The sequence below is a fragment of the Schistocerca piceifrons genome, chromosome 9, assembly GCF_021461385.2.
Source record: "Schistocerca piceifrons isolate TAMUIC-IGC-003096 chromosome 9, iqSchPice1.1, whole genome shotgun sequence".
Taxonomy (NCBI): Eukaryota; Metazoa; Arthropoda; class Insecta; order Orthoptera; family Acrididae; genus Schistocerca; species Schistocerca piceifrons.
In genome coordinates, this window is record NC_060146.1 from 121,403,265 (window position 1) to 121,422,807 (window position 19,543).

Here is a 19,543-nt window from a genome sequence, read left to right on the forward strand (position 1 = left end):
ACCACAATCAATGTTTTTAATTTTTTTTGTATTTTTCAGTCAACTACCACCGGACCATCAGTAACAATTGACAACTAGTTTTAATTATCAGCAGAAACACGCAATCTTATTGGCTGCCTGAACGCTATAAAACGAAATGCATGTTGCTTTGTCACTGAAATGTTAAATTTCTTGCACAGGTGGCCAAGATCTTGAACATCACATTGCCACTCAGAAGCATAAAAAAACCTTCAGGCTTCCAGTTCTTTGTCTAGGATAGAGACATTATTTCAGCAAAAACATTCTACTTCTGTTATAAGCCACAGAGTTCTTGTGTAGAAGGAGCATTAGCATTCCACAATGTTAGACATCATTTTAGCTACAGATCAATGGATTGTACGTCAAAGAATATATGTATGTTACGTCTATAAATAATAAACTCATTTATTAAAATTGAACGTATGTTTGACGGGGAATACCGCAGATGAGGATACCACCCGTCAGCTTTGGACAAGTCACATGAATGTAGCCAATCAGGAGTGGCGTTTAGGCAGCCGTCTTCGTTAAATCTTAAAAACTACGCGTAAATATAAAAACAATAGATGCCACACTGTCACCACAATCAATGTTTTTAATTTAAAATAAAAAATATTGCTCTGGGAATCACCACCTGACCACCACAAACAATTAACTACTAGCTTTATCGGTAATTCCCGGAAGTCACGTGACTTGTCCAAAGCTGTAGGGTGGTATCCTCATCTGCAGTTGACCCGTTTGATGTGTCCTCTTTTTTCTTCCTTTGTCCTCCTTTTTGAAGCTGCTTGTCTTCCTTTTTAAACAATTGCATCTGGTAACCCTAATTATACTTTTTATTACTTGTCACTCACTATAATTTATTGGTTAATTAAAGGTCTGTCATAATATACAATACAGTTATAATAATGTATGCCTAAACGAAAGTGTACATTTTCTGATGTCCTTTCCTGCAAATATACGGCTTTCAGGAAAGGGAGAAATGAATTTGAAGCGGAATGTAAGACATGTGGAGCTGGAACGTACGTCTCAGTGGCCAATAAAGGTAAGAAACAACTCGACAGATTAACTGTCATGGTTTTATTTCATTGTCATTCAATTTATTTGTATTCGGAAGGTTAAAGTGCAGTTTACGTGTCGTCAGCTGCCGTTTGAATTGTAGATGTTGGTTGCGGTACGTCGAATGAAGGGAGGTGAATGGTCTTACGTTTTTCACTTTGTAAACAATTCCGTGTTGTTGACATAACAAAACAATTGACGCCACACAGTCACCACAATCAATGTTTTTAATTTTTTTTGTATTTTTCAGTCAACTACCACCGGACCATCAGTAACAATTGACAACTAGTTTTAATTATCAGCAGAAACACGCAATCTTATTGGCTGCCTGAACGCTATAAAACGAAATGCATGTTGCTTTGTCACTGAAATGTTAAATTTCTTGCACAGGTGGCCAAGATCTTGAACATCACATTGCCACTCAGAAGCATAAAAAAACCTTCAGGCTTCCAGTTCTTTGTCTAGGATAGAGACATTATTTCAGCAAAAACATTCTACTTCTGTTATAAGCCACAGAGTTCTTGTGTAGAAGGAGCATTAGCATTCCACAATGTTAGACATCATTTTAGCTACAGATCAATGGATTGTACGTCAAAGAATATATGTATGTTACGTCTATAAATAATAAACTCATTTATTAAAATTGAACGTATGTTTGACGGGGAATACCGCAGATGAGGATACCACCCGTCAGCTTTGGACAAGTCACATGAATGTAGCCAATCAGGAGTGGCGTTTAGGCAGCCGTCTTCGTTAAATCTTAAAAACTACGCGTAAATATAAAAACAATAGATGCCACACTGTCACCACAATCAATGTTTTTAATTTAAAATAAAAAATATTGCTCTGGGAATCACCACCTGACCACCACAAACAATTAACTACTAGCTTTATCGGTAATTCCCGGAAGTCACGTGACTTGTCCAAAGCTGTAGGGTGGTATCCTCATCTGCAGTTGACCCGTTTGATGTGTCCTCTTTTTTCTTCCTTTGTCCTCCTTTTTGAAGCTGCTTGTCTTCCTTTTTAAACAATTGCATCTGGTAACCCTAATTATACTTTTTATTACTTGTCACTCACTATAATTTATTGGTTAATTAAAGGTCTGTCATAATATACAATACAGTTATAATAATGTATTACAGAAAAGGATTTTCGCCACCACTTCAATCATCACACTGGCTCCTCACTTGTGTCCAGTACACCACAGTGAGAGCACAAGTCAAAATAAGAAAAATTGATTTCTCCTCCCCTCCAATTTAGTTTATCAGCTTTATACACATAACTTGCCTTTTTTCGTATATGCAGTACAACTATCAATGTGATTGGGATTGAGGATTGTAGGTATGATCTTGTAAAATAAATAGAGTAACAAATATTGCACATTTATTCACAATATCTTTTTTTTTGTACAATATGCTCTTGGGTACAGTATATAATACGTTCTGGCATAAATTTCGTATATTTAATCACAATATTTTTTCTTACTATATGTTCTTGGTTGCATTTTTTTCACAGCTGTACTTCTATAATACTAATAATAATAAGACTAGAAACGAATACAGAGATACTTTTTTCTTTGACAGTAATAATGAATAAGAACGTAAAAATATCCATTTCAGTATGTTTCCCATGAAATTCTTTGCAGTTCCCATACTTTGTTGCGATGGAACAAGTATTTACAATGTCACCTGAAACAATTTTTATTGGTGTTAAAAAAGATAGACATATGCTACATTAAAAACTGGAGACTTTGATTACTAGTAGCAGTGAAGAAACTAATGTAATACACACACACACACACACACACACACACACACACACACACATCATCAGATGCAATCAGCCCAGCGCATAGATACACTTTTTTACACTGTGAGAATTGCGCTGTACTATCACCCTACATAAACATAAACAGATTTATTGTCACTCTGTGCACAGCAAATAAATACGCCCACTCTAAGTGGGTAGTGTAAGCATGGGATGGTCTCTCTTTCAGTTTCACAAATAACAGTTTGTCATCATGATGCAACAGACTCACGTTTAGCTCTGATACACTGTGAACCACATGACCTTATAATCAAAAGCTTACTTGTTGCGCTGTATACAGTGTTGTGTCATCACCTCTGAGTAGGCACTCCTCCTAATAATTAATCATGAGCATCACTAAGTTCGCATCCTGCGCACCCTTCGCCTGCATTTGGTTGGACCTGTAACTTGAGGGTATGCATATGTTTTTGATCTGAGGCCTACAAATTCCACGATCTGTTACCCATTCATCTTGTCTTTCATAAGGACGATAGTCTCATTGTTTTGAAGCATTGTCGGCCGCAGATCAAGACATGTCGAATCTATAACTATGTATGGATTACATCCCTCCACCCTTATCCATATGAAGTAACACTGGATCTGCAAAACGTGTTTTTGCAAATTTGTAATGAAACTGGTACATGTGGAGTTTGGATAGGTCTAATAAATAAATACCAACATAAACAGGTTTTCTGAGTATAATCGAAACCTTAGTCATCTCCAAAGTAACACACCGTCATTTAAGGTTGTCTCCCATTTAAAATTTGGCCTGGCTATATAATCCCTTGCACCATAATGCCCCTTCCAGCGCTAAACTACACTAACGGTATTAACACAGATATACTCCTTCAACCAGCGTGACTGCTTGAGTGTGGGTGACTTTAACCAGTTCCGTTCCCAAACTGAGACACTGCTGGAGGTTTCTGTAATGAATTATGTATCTCTGTTCACCGCTCAGCATCGCCACCAGCTTAGGGATGAAACCATTGCACAAGACTAGGCACTCTGGACATGGCAGAAAATCGTTGTGCGTGTCATGCAAACTATCCAGGTATGTCAGTTCTGCCTCCATGACATATCCTTCACCAAACGAGCAGTCACATCCAAAGATTTACTTAATACGATGATTTTCTCATTGGACAGCCATCAAAACCTTGCAATGGGCAGAGACTGTTGCGTGGTGTGTGTCCATATAACTTGTTTACATCTGGATTTAGGATGTAACTCAGATCATCAGATGTTTTCAATTTCTCACCCAGTCACGGGTTATTTGCCCCAGCATGCCTATGCACACATTAGTAAAATCCAATGGGAATGCTATGTTTGAATAATAGCAGCATGTCAACATTGGTCAGTTGTTTTTTGCTGATATATGTCTTTTTCAACATGGCGTCCTACGAAAGCACTGGTGCAGTGTGCGAGAAGTTAGGACCCAGCATGTATGTAGCCATGCAAAATGTGGAAGAAAATAGGTATATATCTTGAGAGTTGGTGTTTCAGGTTGTATGCACTGTGTGCTGTGCTGTGGAATTTTTCCGTTAGACGACAATGATCACTATATAATGGCAGCCCACAGATGCGACAGTCAACTTATTTCCTATATAATGCATCATTCTCCTACAATTTGGCCAAGCGAATGTCGGTATGATAAATCTCATGAACACACTCTTCAAATCTCAGAGAAGAAACATTTTGCAGGATAATCTCCAATTTATGAACTGAAATGGTTGATATTTGAGTCATATGTGCGCACAACCTAAAATACCACCGTATGTGGTAAGTGCCACTCCATGAAGGTACTATAGGAGGCCATGGGATTGCCTTCACAGCGTGTTGCAGGTGCGAGTAGGCACTCAAAGTTAGTGTGCATGAGAAAAGGCCAGTGCTCCTAATGACGGCCATTCTTAAAGTTTTAAGAACTTGTCTGCCTCAGCAGGCATTTCTCACACATACTGGTTCTTGGCTGGAGCAGTCTATCAGGTACTCTGACAAATACCCACTTGTAGAAAACAAAGCGTGGCATATGGAACAATGGAAACCATATGATACAGAACATCGCCCAGATGACATCGACATAGAACCAGAGGAAGCTATTGACGAAGATGAAAAAGGGCCCAGTATACTGACAAGGGAAGTAGAGAAGGCGATAAAGGACATGAAGAGTAGGAAAGCTACAGGGGATTACGACATACCAGTGGATTTGCTTAAAGAAATCGGAAATGAAAGTTTGAAAGTTCTGACACAACTCTTAAACATAATCTATGAAACTGGAGAATGGACTGAAGACGTTTTGGACGTCACAGTGGTTAGTCTTGAGAAGAAAAAGCAAGCCAAGAAGTGTAGTGATTAAGAACAATTAGTCTGATATCGCATGTGGCAAAGATCATTGCAAGAATACTAAATAGACGGTTGGAAAACAAAATTGAAGAAGTGATGGGAGAAGACCAGTTTGGCTTCAGGAAAGGAAAAGGGACCAGAGACGCCAGTGGCATGATGAGGATATTGTCAGATAGAGTTTTGGCCGCTAACGAAGAAGTTTGCGCTTGTTTTATAGACTGGCAGAAGGCCTTCGACAGAGTCAGTTGGAATATATTGATGAACATCCTTAAGGAAATAGGAATCAACTGGAGAGATCGGAGACTTATAAGGAACTTGTACCTGGGACAAAGGGTAAAGGTACGACTGAACTATGGAGAAACGAACAGTGTGAAAATAGGACGGGGAATGGCTCAAATGGCTCTGAGCACTATGGGACTCAACTTCTGAGGTCATTAGTCCCCTAGAACTTAGAACTAGTTAAACCTAACTAACCTAAGGACATCACACACATCCATGCCCGGGGCAGGATTCGAACCTGCGACCGTAGCGGTCTCGCGGTTCCAGACTGCAGCGCCTAGAACCGCACGACCACTGCGGCCGGCACGGGGAATGAGACAAGGATGTTGTCTGTCGCCAAGTCTCTTCAACCTGTATGGAGAAATGCTAGCGAGGGAAGCGCTGAAAGGATGCGGAAACTTCAAAGTAGGAGGACGTCTCATCAACACCATCAAGTATGCAGACGACCTGGTAGTGCTCGCCAAAAATCAGAGACAGCTGCAACACATGGTGAACAATTTGTTGGAACGGGAAGAAAATACGGCATGGAAATCAACATCGAAAAATCAAGTGATACGCATATCAAAACGTGAGTAACACTTGAAGATAACTGTTGACAATCGGGAACTGGAAAATGTGAATCAGTTCAAGTACCTGGGAAGTTTTATTACAAAGGATGCCCACTGCACCAACGAAATCCGAGCAAGAATTGCCATGGCCAAAGCTGCTTTCAACAAGAAAAGGACTCTGCTGACCAGCAAGTTGAGTTTGGCATTGAGGAAAAAACTGATAAAGTGCTACATTTGGAGCATTGCACTGTATGGAGCAGAGACATGGACTATGAGAAAGAAGGAGAAAAAATACTTAGAGAGCTTTGAAATGTGGTGCTGGAGGAGAATGGAAAAGATCAAGTGGACAGATCGCATGAAAAATGAGGATGTACTGCGAAGAGTAGGAGAGAAGAGAAGTATTCTGAGTACAATTCTTCAGAGAAATGCCAACTGGATTGGAAATGTACTTAGACACGAGGGACTCATACATGATGTCATCGAAGGGTGAAACCTTCCCGTCTCCTCTATATCTCTTTTTTGTCGTTGTTACGCAACTTTTCCTTCTACAATATCCTATGAAACCTTTCCTTAGGATTTCTATCTCTTGCTTAATAATAACAAATGAAATCTTTCCTTTGAAATTTATTCTCTTTTTCAATCTTCGCATACAAATTTAATTGCTGCTTATTAAAAGTGATTTTCTGATTATTTCGACGAAACATAGAATGTGTCGTCGTCGTGGCCCTCAGTCGCTATCTGCAATAACCCAAAACTGTTCCTTACTTTTTTTACTGTTACTGGATCGCCATCTGACTGCTACATCGAACTGCGATATGAATACACTTACTCTGGTTTACTATACTCTATTAACAGCTGGTGGGACGTCATAATAAAGTGGCTGTATTTATTACCAAAGCTGACGTTATTCTTTAATAGCAAAGCTGACGTTATTCTTTAATTAATTTGACTGAAGTTACGTAATTCATAGTTACACTTTTTCTTGACAACAATAAAATTTTTCCAAAGTTTTACGTTGATGGTTTTTGGGATGGATTATAATCAGTAATGCAACATTGCTGTCAAAAATTAATTATATTCTGAAAACGTTTCTTCAAATATTTACTGCTGGTAATGAAATGATTTTACAAACATTCAAATGGGACTTATTTTTTACAATAATCTTACAACTAGCATTGCGCAAACATACCTTCAGTAGCGTTGAGTTTCGCAAAGAAAATAATTCAATAATATTAATTCCTCTTATGATAATAGTTAGTTGATGTCTCTGTACATCGGTTTTAATCTCTTGTAAATCATAGCTGGTGGCTGGCAGGCACACCGCTCCTTGCAACCTCTCGCTTCAGACCTGCTACCGACTCGCTTCACTTCTCGCTTGCTACTGACTTCCTACGAACGCTTAAGTGCGGTCTCTCCTGCCAACAATGCTTTCTGGTGCAGACAATCCCTGCTACCATTACAAAATGTATCAATGCGCGGTTTTTCCGCTCTTTTCTTAAAATGTATCCATACGCTGTCTCTGCCGCCCTTTTTAAAATATCAATGGCCGGCCGAAGTGGCCGTGCGGTTAAAGGCGCTGCAGTCTGGAACCGCGAGACCGCTACGGTCGCAGGTTCGAATCCTGCCTCGGGCATGGATATTTGTGATGTCCTTAGGTTAGTTAGGTTTAACTAGTTCTAAGTTCTAGGGGACTAATGACCTCAGCAGTTGAGTCCCATAGTGCTCAGAGCCATTTGAACCATTTAAAATATCAATGTGCGGTCTCTCCTGCCAACAATACTTTGGTGCAGACATTCCCTGCTACGAAAATTATTTCCAAGATGACAAATATTAATTATTCCTACTTAATCCTATTAATAAAATATAAACATCTTTCATAAATTGTGATTTGACAATAGACAATAGAAATATACACGTCTTACAAGGGAAACATAGAGGAAACGCAGGACGAGGAACAAGAAGAATTCAACATCTGGACGACTTGAAAGATGGAAGGAGATACAACAGACTGAAGGAAGAAGCTGAAGACAGGGAACAGTGGAATCACAAATTCTCCGTACGAAGACATGGACCTGCCACTAGGCAGAATACTACATAATAATAATAATGGAACAATAATGAATTGGACTATGGTGTTTACTCAATTGTGAGTATAGTAAGTGCAATATGTCTTTGATACACACATAGTGTTGGGAGAAAAGTAACAAATCCACATGTTTTGGATGCTGACTGGCTACTTGGGAAAGGTAGAGTGATCCGACGACTTCATACTTTACTTCTTTCCCTCTTACACGGTGTGAAGCGTGTTTCTTCACTGTAAATCACTCGTTCCCAATCATCAACTGTTTGCTGTGTCGCTCTTTACACAATATCAATCGTCAGTTAACAATGACTACAGCAATGTGTTGCTTATGAAGAGCTCCTCAATCATCGTGCGCCGTTCTTTTCAGTTCCCTACTTTGTGTTAGCTGGACTGCTGGCAGCACTTTGGAACTCGCGAGTGATTCCTTTCGCTGATTTCATGCGATATCTTACAATCACTGAACCGTGAATGTACTTTCAAAACTTTTCTTAAGAATTTGTTTTATTTACTATCGATTCATCAAGAACATTAACACATTTAATCACACTATGTGATCGTGGAAGTAGTTGCCAGGGAGTAACTGATGAAATCAAAATGAAATTGCTTTTAACAAATGGGAATTTTATTCCTAAAAGCTTTTTTTCTTGAAACAGATTTAAAATTATAAGCAGAACGTACCCTCTAAATATCAAGTTACAATTTATTCAGAGGCAGAAAGAAACAAATTTTTGAGTGTATGAGCTTTCGGGCTGAGAACCTTGCCGCTCACTTTTGACACGGCCGTAGTCACGACCGCTCACAACAACCTCTGAAAGACTACACAGGCGCACATCTGCAACACACCACATTACCTTAAAAGTAAAAGTTTTAACAATTCACACAAGTACACAAACTATGCAACCTGTAGGAGGGATGGAAATGGTACAAAACAGTAAAATTAAAAGATTAACCTTGCCACCGAAGGTGCAACTTGATTTTAACTTCTAAGAAAAGTCTTACGGTGGAAGGGTGGCAACTTTATATACTAAAGTGACCATTTAAATAAAAGCCCATGAAATGCAATCTTACATAAAATTATACAAGGTTGGCCAAACATGCTCTATAGTACACATAACCACCTCTCAAGATGATAGGCAATAAATTCGTTAACACAACGAATCCGACAAACATGACAGAGGCAGCTCCGAACGACGTACAGACACTAACTGCCTGACAAATGCGGACGAGAGACAGACGAGCAAGCTGGGGACGAGAGACTGACCAAGAAAACAAGTAAAATTTAACAAGCGTAAATCACAAAACATATCACCAATCACTTAACTTCTAATAAACTGCGATTTCTCGAGAAGACCTGCCGCAGCACCCCCAAATCGCTCTCACGAACCGTCCGCTGCCAGCCGCTTCAACGGACGCAGGAAGGCGCGCCAATCTCCCGTCTCTACTGGTCCGCGCCAACCGACTGACTGCCCGCTGCTCCGTCCGCGACTGCTGCTCCGTCGCGACTGCACTGCTGGTGCGTCTCCCACTCACTTCCAGACTCACGACGGCGGAAATACTGGCTCGGACCCAACCACGCAGAGGAAACACGCCCACTGGCAAAATGACATCCCTGCACCAGGAAAAGCTATACGCCGCGGCCCACTGGACTCACATGGCGACCTCACATGCGCCGACGCTCAAGACGGACAAGTCATCTCTTGTCTCAGTACGCTACCGACCAACTAACCGCCAATGAGCATTGCCTGAGCAAACTCGAGCAGACTGGCGGCCTAACGCGCAGACTCAGATGCAGGAACTAAGCCCCGACCGGGCGACCACTAGCTCAGTTCTCTTACTGGCGGAGTGGGAAGACTCTCATTTATCCGGCTTTAAAGGTTGATCCGAACGAAAGACATACTAGCACTCCGGACGACAGACAGACAGTAACTGCCTCACAAATTCAGACGAGAAACAGGCTAGCAAGCTGGGGACGAGAGACTGCCCCAGACTGACCCCAGACTGACCGACTGGCGAGCTCATAGCGCCCCTTAAGTGCGCGTAAACAAGCAACCTTTCCCCTTTCCCAACAGAGGGAGACACAACTGCGCTAACGCCAGAAACGGAGGTCGACTGCTTCATACTAGGCGCTGAGGCGCGCTCTTCAAAACAACAGTTTTTACCACGGCTCACGAATGTGTGATAACAGTACAGAAGGAATCAAATGTGAGAAAGGAGTTCACTTGTCAGAGGAAGAGCGAGAAACGACTCCATAAGTTTAGCAGATGAAATGGAAGGAAAACAGAGAAGTAGGAAGTGACAGATTCACTGTTGGGAGCCGGCCGGTGTGGCCGTGCGGTTCTAGGCGCTACAGTCTGGAACCGCGAGACCGCTACGGTCGCAAGTTCGAATCCTGCCTCGGGCATGGATGTGTGTGATGTCCTTAGGTTGGTTAGGTTTAAGTAGTTCTAAGTTCTAGGGGACTGATGACCTCAAATGTTGTTCCATAGTGCACAGAGCCATTTGAACCATTTTCACTGCAGGGCGGAAGGAATACGACAGGGATATACCGAGAGGGAAGCTACGCCTATGATAACAGGTAAAGATTTAGCCTCCTCTAGAATGCTGAGCCGTTTGGGATAAAACACAGATTCCAGAATGGTTTGTTCCAGATTCATAAAATGTTCTAGAGTTGTGTGGAGTGGACAAGGTGATGGGGAAAGATTTAGTGCTACGCAGAGGTGCAGCCAAGATGATGGACGTATCCGATTTGGTGTTGCAGTTATGAAATGATGGTAGGTGTTCTACATGTCACGGCCGGCCGGAGTGGCCGTGCGGTTCTAGGCGCTACAGTCTGGAACCCGGCGACCGCTACGGTCGCAGGTTCGAATCCTGCCTCGGGCATGGATGTGTGTGATGCACTTAGGTTAGTTAGGTTTAAGTAGTTCTAAGTTCTAGGGGCTTATGACCTAAGATGTTGAGTCCCATAGTGCTCAGAGCCATTTGAACCACATGTCACGAGAGCTACTGAGAACACCAGTAAGTAAGAAATCGGTTAAGCAAATAGTGTGTGAAAGTCACATCACCTCGGTGGTCGCAGGTCGCATACACCCCAGAAAGATTGATGTCATCTAACAACGTAGCTAGCTCGAGATGCTTGGAGTGTTCATTATTTGTGCCATGTTCAATTACAACACAGTAATATACATTTGAAAGGCCAACGGCCTTGCCGTAGTGGTAACACCGGTTCCCGTCAGATCATCGAAGTTAAGCGCTGTCGAGCTGGGCTAGCACTTGGATGGGTGACCATCCGGTCTGCAGAGCGCTGTTGGTCATCGGGGTGCACTCAGCCCTCGTGAGGCAAACTGAGGTTCTACTTGGTTGAGAAGTAACGGCTCCGGTCTCGGAAACTGACATACGGCCGGGAGAGCGGTGTGCTGACCACATGCCCCTCCATATCCGCATCCAGTGACGCCCATGGGTGAGGATGACACGGCCGCCGGTCGGTAGCTTTACGCCTTCATGGCCTGTTCGGGAGGAGATTTTTTTTTTAGTATTTTAATATTCATTTGACAAACTAAACACTAATTTTGATTTAATTTGAGCTGAAAATATTTTCCTAGTTTTCGGGACTGCCTGCTTCGTGATGAAGTACTTTAAAAATCCTGGAAGCGTATGTTGGTAGAAGGGTCGACCTACAGTTTGCTTCCCCATACGTATTTCTTACGAAAAGACTATGGCTTGAAAATTAGAGGGATACGAGACGCTATCGACATTCTTTCTTCGAGCGCAGCATTTGCGACTGGAAAAGGAAGTGAGGATGAAGTAAGGGACAGCTGCTTCCCAAGTATGCAGCGCAACGTACAGTAAGGCTCCCCCCCCTCCCCCCTCCCCTCTCCTCATTGGTACTTGAAAGCAAATGTGGACGTGGGACTGGAGTACTTTTGTGACGCCACAAAGTGGAATTTCACCCTGCAGATCATTGCGAAGCACCAAAGGCGGAAACAGAGCCGCCATATTTTTACAGCGTGGAAAGGGAACGTGACCAGTCACCACAAGATCACTTTCTACGTCACTGCATTACGTCGTTTGCAACTGAGATCCATCTCTTGTCGTTTTCATCTTGAACCTAAAGTGCTACGAAGATACAGTATTTCAAAGCACAGGCATATTCTGGATCTCTCGAAAACGCGTATTTTTTGTTACGATTTGCAAGAATGAAACGACGATATACGATCTTTTGGTGGTTATAGTCTTTCTGTATTTGGTGCTCTTCGTTTTTCGTATTACACGTATTACAGGGTGAACATTTATAAAACCGACAAACTGTAGGGACGGATTCCTGACTGAAAATAGAGGAAAAAAGGTCCTATGAACATCTGCCCGGAAATGAGCAGTTTTCTCGAACGCACTACAGAGCTGCATCACATCCTAGTTCCAACATATGTTCAAAGTGACCTTCATGGGATGCGATGCACGCGTTCACATGTCGGTAAAGAGGACTGATGAGAAAGATCCCAAAAAACTGTGATGGTCTGGTGCAAAAATCATTGACAAAATCCTTCCCGTAGAGGGAAATCCGCTGCTGATAGTCCTTCCACTCGTTGCTGGTAAAAATGAAATGATTTTGTGGCATTGTTGGCCGGAAGGCCTCATCGGGGAAGTTCGGCCGCCAGGTTGCCAGTCTTATTTCAGATGATTCCGCATTGGCTGACTTGCGCGTTGGTGGTGATGAGATGAGGTAATCGAACTCGGGTCTGCAGCATAGTAGGCAAACACGTTACGACTCAGCTAAGCAAGTGGGCTTGTGGCTGGTGCTAGGGATGTTGTCCTGCAGGATACATATAATCGTACTTCAGCTGACACCTTGTCGGTGGGCCACTTGCCTGGAGCATGTACTAAGGTTTGTCTTAATATCCTGTAGAATCCCGTCCACCAAATCTGGTGAATGCACAGTCCACTGCCTCCCTGCACGTTCGTCCGTCTGAAAAGACCCATGATCAAACAAATGCCCTAAGGGGGCTTGAAGTGTTGTGTGTTGTGGCTGGTGTCTGTGACACTACTCGTTTCGGTATAGCCGTGCTGAGGCATGCTAAACACCATCTCGACCACAGCTTGTAACACACAAGAAACACACAGCATGTGGTCAGAGAGACTTTCGTCAGCGCCATCTACCGTGGCAACGATGCATTTCCGGGTGGATGTTCATAGGACCCTTTCATCTCAATTTCCAGCCAGGAATCTCTACCTGCAATTTGTCGGTTTTATTAGTGTTCACCCTGTGTTCGTATAATTTGCGTGCTATGAAAGTATGCCGTTCCAGTGCACTGGCACATTGAAGATTTATCGAAAACGTGTCCCTTTTGGTACGATGTGTTATCGTAAGATTCTAGACATTAGCGCTACTTTTATCAGTCATCTGTAGAATAATGTTCTACTGCCCCTCCCCAGTTCTATAAAGCCCTCCAAATCCTCGAACGCCATGTGCTCCGCCTCGCCTTCCGCATCTGCCTTCCGTCTCCCACGCGCATCCTCTACGACCTCATCCCCTTCCCCCACCTTCTCCTTTTCCTTGAACACATCCGCACACTATATATTGTCCGCCGCCTTGATCCCCCCCACCCCCTGGTGTCTCCCTTCCTCTCCACCCCCAACCAGTTGCCACGCCTTTACCGTTCTGTCCCACCCTCTCTCCATCTCCACACCCTTCATCTCCTTTCCCAACGCAACTTCCACCGTCTACCCCTCCCGGATGATGAGCTTCGCCCTGACATCTACCCTTCCTACCAACTCTAACCCCATCTTCCTGCCTCCTCCTCAGGGCTCCCTCTCCTCCCCCTCCCTCCTCCTGAGCGGCTTCCCTCTCCTACTCCCCCTCCCTCTCTTGTGCCTCCTTTCAGTGTCTCTGTACTCCCTCCTGCCCTCTTCATCTCCCGCCCCACGTGTCTCCCACCTCTTCGTGTACCCACCGATGCCCCTCCTCTCTTCATCCCGCCGCCTCCCCTGCTGCCCCTTTTCCATCCTCTCTGCCCTTTCCCTCGGCAGGTCCCGCCTGGCAGTTTTATTCTTCGTCGTGTGTACTTCAAGTGGGTTTTAAGTGTGTTGTTCCGGAGTGTTTTTACTACTGTGGCCGAATTTTAAAGTGTGTATGTCCATTCAGTGCCTTCTCTGAGTTTTGAAGAATCGCCAACTGTGTTTTTTTTTTTAACTTTCTGGGTGACTTTTTTTTTAAACTGTCCTCCATGAACGTGTCCGTGTTAGTCTATATTTTTTACCTCCATTTTCTCCCGTTATTCTGTTTTAAGTTCTCCTTTATCGCCCTATGTATGTAACATTTTATTCTTATTTTAAGTTGTCATGCCACTCGGCTGAAGAGCGGCGGATTGTGCCGCTGACAGCTCTCCCCTGCCCATATGGGGCAGGGGAATGAAATCACAATAAAGAAAAAAAAAATAATGTTCTAAAAAATTCAGCGACATTATTTTTTTGTTTACGAGAAATATGTTCTGGAATATTCGACTTTATGCATAAATTACAGTTCTATACGTCCAGGAGTTTGTTCGATTTTGTGATCGTGCTGTGGAAGATGGACCAAAGAATTATTTCCGGCTACATCACTGGCCAATTCCATCGCAATTCGATAGACACAGGCCAACGTGTTTAGTGTAAGGACAAGGCACTGTGAAAGGAGAGTAATGTTTGTATCAAATAACAATTTCCACATTAAATACCGCCGAACCGAGACCCTTTCCCAAATACTTTAAACAGTAAAATGCATTCGGTCAGATATAATGACTCCATAGGTCTAATGGTATCATATTTGATTAGTAATCAAAAACGTCATTAGTATCATGTTCGAAACCCGTCACCGCTTACGTTTTGATTAATAACCAGCGTTGGCGGCCGAAGACTTCCGGCATAAGAAGTCATTCTCAAGTTCGGCGCTAGCGGCCGTGCGAAGCGGAGGTCCGATGTTTACGCCTGTGCGGCGTGTGCGAGTGTTTGTTTACTTGTGGACTTAGTCTGCGCGGGAGCTAGTAACAACGATCATGGCGAACAAGTACGGGAAAACTACATTACGATTCAATTTCTGCAAAGACTACGAACGACCAAAGGCTTTAGCAGTGGAACGGTTCATTCGAGAGGAAGTCAAGATACCGCCAAACGATATTGTCGGAATTCACCGGTCCATCATTAGTTCCACTGTATATGTTAAGATGGTAAATGACGCGGCGTGTGAGAGAATTCTACAGGCGACGAAAGCAGGTCTCCGATTTTGCCATAGTGACGGGAATGTCGGCACGGTAACTGTAGAACATGCTGGTCTGGGTGTACAGTCAACACGTGTTTTTGAGCTGCCATTTGAGCTCCCGGCTGACGAAGTTATCGAGGCTTTTAAGCCATGCGGCACGGTACATGGTCACACGGCAGAACACTGGACACAATTCGCCACGTACCCCGTTCTTAAGGGAGTGCGACTGATCACTATTGATCTTCAGAAGCATGTACCGTCCTATCTGACAACTGGTGGTTGTCGGGCGGTGGTGATTTACGATGATCAACCACGTACATGTTCTGGCTGTGGCCAGGAGGGACACCTCAGGTCGAACTGTATGCAACGGCGGATTACGCAACTGCCTTCAGATGTGCGGGAACCGTCGCCGGCGATGACAGTACTACCGATCACCTATGCCAAAGCCGTTACTGCGTCTGCTGATGACCGAAAGGACACAGCACCGGTGGGAGATCAAGATGGCACTCTTCGAAACCTTGTAGCAGACGTCGGGATGACAGAGGATGCCGCTCCATCGAGCATACAATCTACGGGGACAACATCAGATGAGACCGAACTCCCACCAAGGACACCGATAGTACACGAAGCAGTTCCAGCCACTACGGATGCTGTTCCGTCTGGAACGCACTCTGTGACGACAACATCAGTTTCGACCGAACTCCCGCCAAGTACAACGATGGGACTCGAAACACTTCCAGTTCCTACGGATGTTTTTCTGTCGGGCAGCCGTGATTCCCTACAATCTGAGGACACGGAAGGAAGATCACGCAAACAACGTTCCCCGAAAAGGAGGAAACGGCGGCGTCGCACGACATCTCCTCGGGATGACTCCCCTTGCCCCGACGACAATGTGCCTGTGGACCAAGACGACACAACAGCCTCTACGAAACAGGATGAGGCAATGGAAACTGTTCGATCAGACCCGCAGCGGTCTGTCACATTGACGGTACCGGGGCGTGGTGACGCTGAAGAGCAATCACAGCAGGTTGGCTCTCCAGACGCAGATGTTGTGGCTACGGACACGAATATATCACTGCCTGAAAAGATGTGGTATGACGATATTGAGGAGGCGCCGGACGTCATACAGAGGCAGCCGGCACTAACGAAGACGGCCTAATAATTGCTGAAGGTGAAGGGAGAGGGGCGAGAGAACGTTTTCTAACTCAGGCCCCAGAGCCGATGCAGGGAGATGTTGTTGCACCTCGACAGAGTGGGATTCAACGCCATGCGAACTGTATTGCGACGTTAAATATAAATGTGCGACACCTACTGAAGGAAACGATTTGGGCATCTAATGTGGATATTGCTTTGCTGCAGGAAGTCCACATAGCTGCGCTCCCATTCATCGCAGGCTACCAATCCTATTCATCACATGGAGATCACAATGGGAGTGGGATGGCAGTTTACGTGCGAGATAGCTTCCCAGTGGAAAACGTGTGTTATCTTCCGTCGGCCAGGTGAATGGCTTTCACGACGTTTGGGACACGCATCATCAATCTTTATGCACCGTCGGGAATTAATTGGCGGCGGGAAAGGGCGAGATTTTATGCAGAAGACATTGACCCACTATTCCATGGACGTTATGAATGTGTAATAATTGGTGGAGATTTCCACTGTGTTCTCAGCCAGAAAGACCAATGGCCTCAAGCAAACATCAACCCTGGAGTTGCGAATCGTTGTCAACGACCTTGTACTTAGTGACACGTGGGAATTACGACATGGAGATGCACCTATATGACAAGTCACTCGGCGAGCAGATTAGATCGCATTTATATCCACGGGCTCATATAAATGACGTCCAGGACGCGGAACGCTGGCCATTGGCATTTTCCGATCACAGCGCTTACATTTGTATGGTGCTTCTTCCCCGTAGAGAGGTGTGGAACAGTAAGCCCCGTGGAAACTAAACATTCAACATCTACATGATCCTGAATGCCGTCAACGGATCCTTGAGACATGGACGATGTGCGAGCGAAGGGTTGGAAGGTATGCGACGATGCTTGATTGGTGGCTGACTTGTGCTAAACCGGCGCTTCGCCGTACGTTCACCTCATATAGCAGGGAGATGGCAGAATGGCGCCGCCGTACGACCGACTTTTATATTGCAGCACTGCGCGACCTGGATGATGGTCCGCCGGGACAGGACATCTGGATCGAACGCAAAAGGATAAAAGCTAAACTAGTGGCTTTAGCTCGGAAACATCTTCAGGGAACCATGGTGCGCGCCAGATGTCACGATACGATAAGGCGCGAGATTCCTTCCATGCACCACGTCGTGAATGAACGAAAGGACCGACGACGCGTTTTGGTACGGGAATTAATTACCCGCGAAGAGCGAAGAGTGACGCGTCAAGCGGACATTGTCTCTGCATTCGTCGACCATTACCAACACATCTATCGGGAAGAAGCAGCCCCTGTCGATGACCTCGACCGTATAGCCACGTACGTCTCCCGTACACATACGGTGGAAGCCGCGGGAATCTTACTGGAAGCCATTAGCTCTGAGGAAGTACATGATGCGATCGCACAAGGTGTGTTGAATCGGTCTCCAGGCATTGATGGACTTCCTGCTGAATTTTATCGAGAATTTTGCAACGAAATGGCACCGCGATGGATGGAAATGTACAACGAGATGTTAAATTCCGATGCGCCTATTCCACCGGCTTTTATGGAAGGCCTCTTGGTGCCAGTACATAAACCGAAGCCAGGAATTACGCTCACACATTATCGCCCCATCACCCTGCTTAATGCCGACTATAAGATCTTTGCACGGTTGCTAGCGTTCCGATGTTGTATGTTAATTCGTAGCCTTCTCTCACCAGAACAGACGACACCGGGTGGATCGGTGAATGTGCAAACACCTACTGGCGAATGCCGTGATGTGATAGCGCTGGCGGAGGAGTGCCGGCTTAAAGCGGCGATGGTGGCGGTTGATTCTGACAGTGTTTTTGATAAGGTGCGCCACAACTATCTGTACGCTGTACTGGAACAAATGGGATTTCCAGACCGTTTTACTGGTCTCATTAGAAGGAGTTATAGGGGCGCACAATCCTTGGTACAGGTTAATGGGCGTATAGCAGGGCCCATTCAAATTCGACGATCCATTCGCCAGGGCTGTCCTCTTTCGATGCTGCTGTTCGCGATAGCGTTGGAGCCATTAATTGGGAGGCTGACAAATTCTCTTTCTGGGATGGAACTACGGGGCTACACCTTCAAATGTCGTGCCTATGCGGACGACCTGCTGCTGCTCGTTCGTTCTGAGGAAGAGGTGAAGGCGGTCCTTGAACTGTTGTTAGACCACAGTGTGACGGCCGGTAGTGCACTGAACATGAATAAATCGGCGGCAATGCTGGTTGGAAGGGGCTTTACGTCGGAAGAAATCAGTCCGTTTCCTTATGTGCAGCGATTCCGCTATCTCGGCATAGACTTTACCTCATCTGTAAAACATACTGCGGCAGTTAACTACTGAAGTATTTTACAGACAACACGTACCATGATCCGACAACATCTCCTGTGGCGCCTTGATCCTTTGGAGCGAGTCGAGTATCTGAAAACTTATGTGGTTTCTCGATTGGTTCATATTTCGCAGATCCTGCCCCTACCACTCACGCTCGGACGTCGACTGCAATCAGCACTAGGCTATTTTGTGATGATTGGGCCGTCCCTCAAGGTGCGATACGCAACGCTCACGCCCCCTACGGACAAGGGGGGACTCGGACTTGCGAATGTTCACTGCCGAGCGACGGCGCTCCTTCTAGCCACTATGTACAAGCAATGGCGTAGCGGGCGTGATTCCCTTACATCCCGCCTACTGGATCTCCTAGTTCCAGCGTCCCTCACACCTCCGGTGGCGGTGGGCAACATTACGCCACATTTTGCGCATGTGCCAACATTTATCGTGGAACTTAGTTATATCAGAGACGAGCTTCCGCGCACGAGACCGCCATTCGCGAAGGATTTTTATGTTTGGCTGCTACGACGGATAAATCGTAATGTCATTGAACTCAAACACCCCAGGATGCATTGGCCGAAGATTTGGAGACATGTGCACCAAAAATTCCTTCCTACCTTCGTTCGGGCACTGTGGTTCTCTGTCGCCTGTGGTAAGTTCAACACCAACCAACGGCTCCATGCACTTAGACTAGTGGA